Genomic DNA, 9,701 nt, shown 5'->3' with positions numbered 1-9,701 from the left:
AATACTCTCTCCTGCTTATACCCTCCCTCTTTCTCTTAAATAAGTAAAGAAATAAATAAATACCAAACTTTGTATTAGATATATTAGTTACCACTGCTTAGCAGAATAACAACAGGATTTGAGAAATGTCACCCCAAACTGAATGTACTGTATAAGCAGGATGTGTAAGGGAAGTTCATAGCCAACTATGAGTATTTTTCCAGCAGTAGGCAATATCATGTTTGAGATAATTAATGCAGGATAATGAATGAAGCCATCACATTTAGGTGCCCAGAACACTTTAATCAATCTATCTATCCATCTATCTATCTACCTGTCTTATTTATCACTTCTATCCATTTAAATCTCTCAGTTCCATAAATTCATGTCTATTTCACTGCCATCACATGCAACTATTTGCTCATTTGTTTGGATTCACTGCACTGTGGAGGTGGCTTCTTAAATGTCCATGTAAAACCTTCATTTATCTTCTTAATTTTACTTAAAATTATTTCTAGAAATAACTTCTACATAGAATAATGGATTTTAGTATTAAAAAGCATTCTTAGGCCTCATTTGAGCAATAAAATGGGCGAGACTGCTTTTCACAAAAATGTAGAGTAGTAGAAGGCAAATGTTCGCAAGTATTTGTAAAATTTTGTGAAGTTTCAAGCTAAGAAAAAAGTTTTAAATGCCCCAAAAAAAAGAGTTTTAGTTTCAAGATTTCTGAATGATCTTCTAACCCTACTAACTTCTAGTGGTTATGCTTCATTCTTCATATATTAGAAAAGCATCCTTGAAAGGTGATTAGAGATTAACATTTTTTATAAAAATGTTTGAATTATTTATAATGAAGCCCTATAACTGAGATTCTTTTTTTACAATTTTTTAAGGTCTTATCTTTTATATTTGAGAGGGAGAGAGACAGAGGGGGAGCAGTGGAGGTTGCAGAGAGGGAGGGAGACACAGAATTTGAAACAGGCTCCAGGTTCTGAGCTGTCAGCACAGAGCGCAACGTGGGACTCGATCTCACAACCGTGAGATCATGACCTGAGCTGAAGTCGGACGCTTTACCGACTGAGCCACCCAGGTGCCCCCATATACTGAGATTCATAAGAAAAAGTCTTCTGTGACAAAAACCTATGCATTAGGAAATCATCATTTCTTTGTATTGTAAATCACATCATAAAATACACAAATTCTTTTGACTGGTAATGTAGAACACAGCCACAAACAGACATAGACAAAGACTCTTTCTGTCTCTCTCTCTCTCTCTCACACACACACACGTACTCACAATTACACAGAATAAGAGAAAATTTTTTTTGCTAACATTGTTATATATATCTTAGCAGTTCAAAATACAAATATAAAGAGCAGCCTGAATTTATATTCAATAGATCATTGATAGCCTAGCTGGCACTCTCAGCTAAAATCGCTTCTAATACATAATCAAGAATTACAAGTGAGTGTTGTGCTAAATAAATGCAGGCCTCGTGGCTAACAATGTAGATGCAAGACTATCTTCCTTCAGTTTAATGGAGTACATGTAGTTACCAAATTTGTGTTTTTCTCCAACTTTATAAATTTTTGTTCTCATTATTTTAATTGCACTCCTACTATTGCACTACCAAGTAAATTTTAGAAACAATTTTATATGTGAAATGTATTGCTTCTTCCATTCAATAGTGTCCAGATAGCTGCTATTGAATGCCAAGTGTTGGTTTGGAGGTCAACGGACAAATTGTCTAGCGTAAAGGAAGAAAACACAGCATATGTCATCACTCACTGATGTAGTAATATGAATGAATTTATCTGTCACCAATCATCTGAGTGAGGCTTGAGACTAGAATTCATACTTATTTTGATTTTGGGGGCAGGGGTAGGAAGACCCAGTTGAATGCTCAGAATCTCTGAAGGGTAATAATTTGCAGATGGCTAACGCTGTCATGAAACGTCAGACCACAGGCTACATGGAGAAGCAGAGATGGTCAGAGCAAAGAGGAGAGCCCAACAGAGCAGGAGAGGACCCAGGCAAACCCAATTCCTTCCCTCAGCAAAGCTTCAAGGCCTTGCTTTTGCAAAACATTTCTTTCTCCTGAGAAAGCAAGAAAATGCTTTATAGCAACCGACATGTGTTTTGAAGACCAGTGGAAACTGTTTTTCAATCCTATACNCAGATTTGAATTCAGTTTCAGTCAAGTTTTTGTTATTTTTACTGAGAGACACTAGGACAGAGTGGGGATAAAAGGAGCTACAAATCCCCCCATAAATCCCTATCGTATTACGGAAATCAAACAAAATGGGAGTTAATATATTAAATAAGTGTGCTACCCATTAATTGAGCACCTACTAGATGAACACTTTTCATATATTCTCACTTAATCTTCTCACCACCTTGAAAGATTAAACATTATCAATGTTTTATATGCATGAGAAGTCACATTCAGTGAGGTCAAGGTCACACAACCAGAAAATGATATAATTGGAGGCCGAAGTCAAGTCTAACTTCTGAATGTATTCCTTTGCAACGTGATAAAAGAGGAAATAGTAAAACAGGAATACAGTGGGAAATAGGAACAAAATAGGAAACAGAAAGTGGTAAAAGGTGTGCAATTTTCCCACTGCACTGTGGAGGTTAGCATGAATATACTGCCTACCTTTAAATGAAAATTGAAAATTTAAGTAGCACTACTTTTGCTCACCACCACACTCTGAAAAAACATTTGACAAGCAGTGCTTCTCATCACATACAATATTAGAAATTATATTTTGAACTTAATTTGTATTTTAAAGATGGCAACTGGTAATATACATCTTTCTGGATAGCATATAATTTCAGAGAGTAGCAGAATGCTAAATATAAAAATGACTTCTATCTTGTTCAAACCTAGGCCTAACACGGGAACTTTATTGTGCACACATTAAACATTTTGTTTTGACACTAAACAGAGGTTTATGGTAAAAAATTTTGTCTTTAGCAGAGCTGGCTAAAAGATTGTTTCCAATTGTTTGGATGAGGCTTTCTTGTGCCAGTGTCATAACAGATTTCATTCTAGTGTAAGCACTTCCGAACTGCAAATTTGCAGAAATGAATCTTAGCTATAATTTCCAATTGTGTTGAACTGAATGAATACAATCACTTTCCAGCAAGTAAAAGAGCACTTTCAGCTCCTACTGAAAAATATACAAAGTAATTGTTAGCTACATCAAAATTGTTCATTTCTACCTACTTTCTGGAACTACTATATTATCAAGGGTCGTGGATAATAAGAGAGAATTTCAGACTATACTATCATGCATGTTCAGGGTAGGGACTAAATTTACTAATATGACTGGAAACCACTTTAAATGTGGATTCTCAATATTTAGTTTTGTAATGTGGAATAAACAACACACTTCAGCGAGTGTACTTAACTGTGTTCATACAGTATTCTGTACCATCTAAAGATTTGGTAATGTAAGTAAATGCTACATGAAAATATTCTTTAATCTTTAAAAAATTTTTTACTGAAGATATAATAGACATATAACATTGCAGTAGTTTTAGGTATAAAAATATTCTTGTGGGGGCAACTGGATGGCTCAGGTGGTTAAGCATCTGACTTCAGCTCAGGCCATGATCTCATAGTTCATGGTTTCAAGCAGTGACAGTGTGGAGTCAGCTTGGAACTCTCTCTCTCTTTTGCTCTTCCCCTCTCTCCCCCTCTCCTTGTGCTCCTCCCCCACTTGTGCTTTCTCTCTCTCTCAAAATAAATAAATAAACTTTAAAAAATATTTTTGCTGTTTAGGGATTATTTTAGGCCAACATGCCATGATCAACATATTATTTCAGCTTAATTTTTGTTCATATTATATTATGATTATTGAGGATATTGATAAAATAAGGATTTATAATTCAATGAGTGATCCTTGTTACTGCCTTTCTCTTTTGTATTTCTGCCAATTCTGTGGACAAAGGTAACATACTCAACTACTTAAGTTTGCCCCCACCCCTTCTTCTGGTCACAAATATATGTCATTAACGATTGTTAAGATTTTCTAAAGACTGGGGCGCCTGGGTGGCTTAGTCGGTTAAGCGTCCGACTTTCGCTTGGGTCATGATCTTGCGGTTCGTGGGTTTGAGCCCCACGTCGGGCTCTGTGCTGACTGCCAGCTCAGAGCCTGGAGCCTGTTTCAGTCTGTGACTCCCTCTCTCTCTGACCCTCCCCTGCTCACGCTGTCTCTCTCTCTCTCTCCCCTAGAAATAAATAAAACATTTAAAAAAAAAAAAAAGAAAGAAAAAAAAAGATTTTCTAAAGACTTTTTCCTGGAGATGAAAGTATGCTTGTTGCTCAAAAGTAAGAGCTCATAAGGAATAATTATCAAGTCTTAGACTCAAGTTAATAAAATCACTGCACTAATTCACAATTAGATAAAGGCTGTTTAAAAATATTTGGGGATTGTCTTTTCTACAATATGTTGGAATAGATGTTCAGAGAATCCTCTCTCAACTGAAGAATTTAAGTTAAACACACATACAAGGTAGGAACAAGGATCCACTGTATTGAGTCATCACTGGAAATGACATTTGTTGTGGGATATGGGCTACTCTGTGGTGGCCTGAAGTCTTGTATCTTGGGGTCATAACTGAGAATCAGGGAACAAAACTCTCAGCTAAAGAGCCCACATTTACATGGCTTGGGGTCGAAATTTCACATTATGTTTTTGGACTGCCAGGCCCCAAATTAATTATTTAGCTTCTTAGTCCTTCATCTCTCATCAGAGAAAGGGAATCAAGAGGTATCCCTACAAGTTGAAATCATCTCTTGCTTGTTATTAAAGTTTGCTTTTGAAAGTTATATTACAATGCTGATATTCCCAAGCTGGAGAGCACTGAGGTGATCCATGTGGTAGGTAGCCTCAGAAGAACCTCAGAAAAGTTATACCAGAGACACATGCTCTGTGTAGATTATTAAAGAGCAACTGGAGCAAATTATTAGAAAAAGCGATATGTAGGTTATATAAACTTGTACAAACTTAATTTTTACATGTACAAGTTCATTTTCTTAGTGCTATGTTAGGAGTTGCTCTAGATTGTAAACATGTATGATTATAGCTATCTAAAATCATATTCATGAAACACATTGTTATTGCAATTAAAATAAATTTAAGGATTATTCTTACTAAATAATTACTGTGTTTTTTAAGTTTATTAATTTACTTTGAGAGAGAGAGAGAGAGTATGAGCCAGGGAGGGACACGGAAAGAGAGAGAATCCCAAGCAGGCTCTGTGCTGTTAGGTCACAGCCCAATGCGGGGCTCAAATTCATAAAACCGTGAGATCATGGCCTGGGCTGAAGCCAAGAGTCAGATGCTTAACCAACTGAGCCACCCAGGTGCCCCTAACAAAAATATTTTTTAAAGGAAGTATNGAAGGGGGAAGATGGGCATGGAGGAGGGCACTTGTGGGGATGAGCACTGGGTGTTATATGGAAACCAACTTGACAATAAACTATTTAAGAAAAAAAATAAATGATTAAAAAAACAAAGTTAAACTAAGTTTAAAAAAAAAAAAAGAAACACCCAATGGCACTGCCTCACAAATTGCTAAAATTGCCCTTAATAAAATATACCGTACCAAAAAATAAAAGGAAGTATAGTTGACATATCTCACAGTTAATTATAACACCTTTCTTAGTGTTGCTTACTGTCAGAAGCAAATTCAACTCTCCTTTCTCCCTCATCTCTCTATATCCAATGTTCATCAGATGCAGCTGTGATGGACACTGTACTGCACTAACCACACTCCTTGTTAGGAATGAAGGACTTATTTCTGTAGCTATAGGGAATGATATTAGAGTATGAAAATCAGGTCAGTCCCTTTGGCCATGACACTGAATTGAAAAAAAAAAAAATGCTTCCTCCAAGGTCAAATCTCCTTCCACGTGCAGTCCACTTTTAATGACTGATCAACACAGCAGCATAAAGGCTCAGTCTCCTTCTCTTAATTTGGGACAACTCCAAAGGGCCACCCTAGCTTAGGAGGCCCCAACTGAGTTGAGTAAAAGCCTTCACTGGGCCTGTCAAGAAGCCTAACTTCTTTCTCCCCCTGGTCAATAAACCTTCTTACCTTTCCTTTCACAAGTGTTGATCATAATATCCCCCTAATAAATGTCCTAACAATCTCCCATCTCAGAGTTTGAATCTCTGGAAGCCCAAGATGTTACAGCATGATTTCCTATTTTTATTTCTCTTAAAAGAGCCCCTCCGTTTTTTAATCCACTGCCAATGGTCTAGTTCAGCAGGCCCTTAACTTTCACTTAAGATGGTCAATGTGCACTTTTTGTTCCATTGCCAGAGAGGCATTCAAATTCAATTCTCCACATCACACACTTTAAAACATGATTGTAGCTCACTGCAGGCTATGCGAAAATTCCAAATCCATCAACTTTTCAAAATTTCTACCTACCAATCAATATGGCATGATCCCCACTATAATAGATACTCTCAGTGCCCAACAAAAATCTCTGCAGACAGTTCCATAAACAGCACTGGTTTTCTAGGACTTTACCAGTGGGGATTGAGTCACTGCCATGGGAATCTGCCCTAAAGAGCAAACTTTAGCCAATGATGGACAGGAGTTAATGGATAATTACCACAATTTGCTTACCCTTTGCCATGACAATTCTCTCTGAGGGTCCCCTGTGAGCTTCCCCAGGTCTCAGCAGTAGTTCCTTATCTAGCTTACTTTTTATTGACTTTCTCCCTTCAGCATCTTACCTTCCCATTCTCTCAGAGTGCTTCCTGTGATCAACTTTCATTTAAACTACGTGTAATTAAACTCTTTTCTCAAGATGCACAAATAGTGAGAAATGATCAACTAGAATACTGCTAAATGCTCCTAAAAGATCTCTCAGACCTAACTGCCCTCTCTGGCCCCTTCTCTCTGTTTTATATTTTACCTCTAGATTTTTATTTTTAAAACTCTGTTGACTGAAGCCCTTCAGAATCCTCAATGGCTCCTACTGCAATAAGAAGTAAAACAAAACTCTTCCCATCAAAGTCTGCCCGTATTTCTAACTGTATTCCACCTGCATTTCCTACCGTAAACTCACACTGCAGGCACACCTTTCTACTCATTATTGACATGAAGTATCTTCTCTGTGTTTTCAATAAGGTTTCCTCTGCTCTATTGCTCTCGCCACCATATTGGCTAATAAATCCCAGCTTATCCTTTGAGGTCCAAATCAAACCCCTTATCCTCTAAAAAGATCTCTCACACCCACACTGTTAGTGTCAGTATTTCCTGCTACCATGCTCTCCCATGCCATGTTTAAACTTTTGGTATATCAGACTGTACCTTGCACTGAGATGATTTATAGATACCTATTTCCACCACCAGATATGAGTTCCTAGAAGGCAGGAGCCATGATACTCATTCTTGTATCCATGTCTGATATTCGAAATAATTAACCCATATTCTAATCTGGCCAATCAGAAAGGACATGGGATGGAAGTCCCGGGGCCTGCTGATAAGTCATGTGTTAACCCTTTGATTGTCAATGGCTTGTTGGGGAGTCCTGAGGAGCCTGAGGGAGGAGCGCTGGTGACTACAGTGGCAAGGGTTTTACCATAGTGGAGCTTGAACAATTGAGTATTTGCCAACATATGAGGAAAAGCATCTGTTACAATATTTTAACAAACAGTGCATAATTGGTTGAATGTCAGCTTTGTTCACAACTACTGTAGTTATCAAGGCTTCCCAAATTATAGAACTTTTGTAAATAATTGTTATATAATTAAGAACAGGCTGAAAAGGAGTAGTTTTTTTTAAAGACCAGTGATGTACACATGCACATGAATACACTTCTTTAACCAGCACAAGTAGGAATATTCTCATATATGTATGAAAAGTTTATAGTCTAGTTTTTTCTTTTTAATATCACGTCAGATTAACAGTTGTTCAGAAGCAATTTCCACTGACTGAAACACTGGAGAACTTTTCCAATCACAGTATCAATAAAAATGGAGTGGGCCTTCTTTACAGGCTCAGCTTCTTCCAATCATAATGTCAACATGAATTCAACCCTAAGGGAGCGCCCTGGAAAGAGCAATCATGATAGTGTCTTGCAAATAGTTATCAAAATGATGAAGCTGGCAACTCATCGTGTGTAGCCAGCAACATTTGCTAATTCATTGTCACCAAACGATGTACCCTGAGTTGCCTTTAACTTCCCCAAATTCCTTTAAACCAGCATGTTAAATGAGTCCATATCTGTTCACTGAAAATATGATGGAAATATGGAAATTTTACGGTCTCAAAAAGGCTGCCGAGATGAACAAAAAGTGACTATCCAAAGGAAAGACATATTAAATACGATTACTTAATTATTTGGAGCTCCATTTCCATAACTTTAAGAGTTTGATTCATAGAACTGGGGCTTTGTTCTGTTTAAGTGAGTCATTAACATTTCTAACACAACAATGCTGGAATGTGAGGTTCCTCATATGTAATTTCTCATACACTGCAGAATTCTCTGCCTTTCATAGAAAAGGAAACTGAGATTTAATATGTTTATCAAAACTAATAATGGCAAATCTGAATGATTCACTGTCCTTTACAAAGACTAGTTAACATTCTAAAACTAAGCGGAAATCCAACGGTAAGAGCGTTGTCAATTGATTCTCAAAATAAGAAGTGAAATTTAGATTTCTGAAAATTAATTCAAATCTTCTGCATTACGTAAAAAAATGACAAAATATGATATTTTATTGAAATGCTAGGAAGAGGTTCACTACAGCCTAAAATCTAAAATAGAGAGAAATATTAATTGGGTTTGTAAAGCCAAACATGTGAAAAGTGATGGGAAGATTTCAGAAGATGCTAATAACTATCACTGTGGTGACATGGAAGGTCAAGCCCGCTAGAAGCAAACAGTGGATGCGAGGCGGGTGTATGCAGGTTGGCTCTTGCTTTATAGCACATTCTATGACAGTGGTATTGACTGGATCAGAATGTTTGCCATTCTGAAATTTCCCTTTTCCTTCTTTATAGCATTGGCATACTAGGTGTAGACCCTTCTATGCTCAGTATGGACCCTTTCCTAAAACATTCTTTGTTGAGGGAAGCAAGGATGAGATACTAGTTCTTCCAGGGAGCACAAGATTGCTACTAGATGTATACTTAATATACTTCTAAATTATACTACCCATTTACCTACATTATAATGATTTCATCAGCAGGAGCCAACCGCTGTGGGACATTTAAATCCCTCCCACATTCTCTTTTCTTTTTTTCTTCTATGCTTCTCACACACCCTCCCTTCAAAAGCTTATGGGAATACCCCTCACCACTATTCCCATGCAAGCAATTCTGTTCAGGGATCAATGCGGTAATGTGCATAAATGAATGCTTTATTAGAGACAAAGGGAGAAAACTTCACACACCAAAGACTTTAACCTATTTTTTCATATATCAGTTAAGTGCATATGCTTGTTTTTATAACACCTATTCCAATTAACAGACATTCTCATAAGCTATTATCTGGCTCATAAATGGGTAAAAGTATTTAAAGTTATTTATCACATTTTATTTTTTTATTTATTTTTAAATGTTTATTTATTTATTTTGAGAGAGACAGAGCGAGAGTATGTGTGAGTGGGGAAGGGGCAGAGAGTGTGAAGGAGAGAATCCCAAGCAGGCCCCATGCTCAGCATGGAGTTGGATGTGGGGCTGGAGG

At 37.1% G+C, this 9,701-nt stretch overlaps 1 protein-coding gene across 1 annotated transcript in view; it reads right to left on the bottom strand.

The window, feature by feature from the left end:
* Window positions 1-9,701, bottom strand: part of CFAP47 (cilia and flagella associated protein 47) — a 492,482-nt gene that overhangs the window by 163,926 nt on the left and 318,855 nt on the right.

Source organism: Crocuta crocuta, unplaced genomic scaffold (assembly GCF_008692635.1).
Source record: "Crocuta crocuta isolate KB4526 unplaced genomic scaffold, BGI_CrCroc_1.0 scaffold696, whole genome shotgun sequence".
Lineage (NCBI taxonomy): Eukaryota > Metazoa > Chordata > Mammalia > Carnivora > Hyaenidae > Crocuta > Crocuta crocuta.
This window is presented reverse-complemented; position numbering and strand designations above follow the sequence as displayed.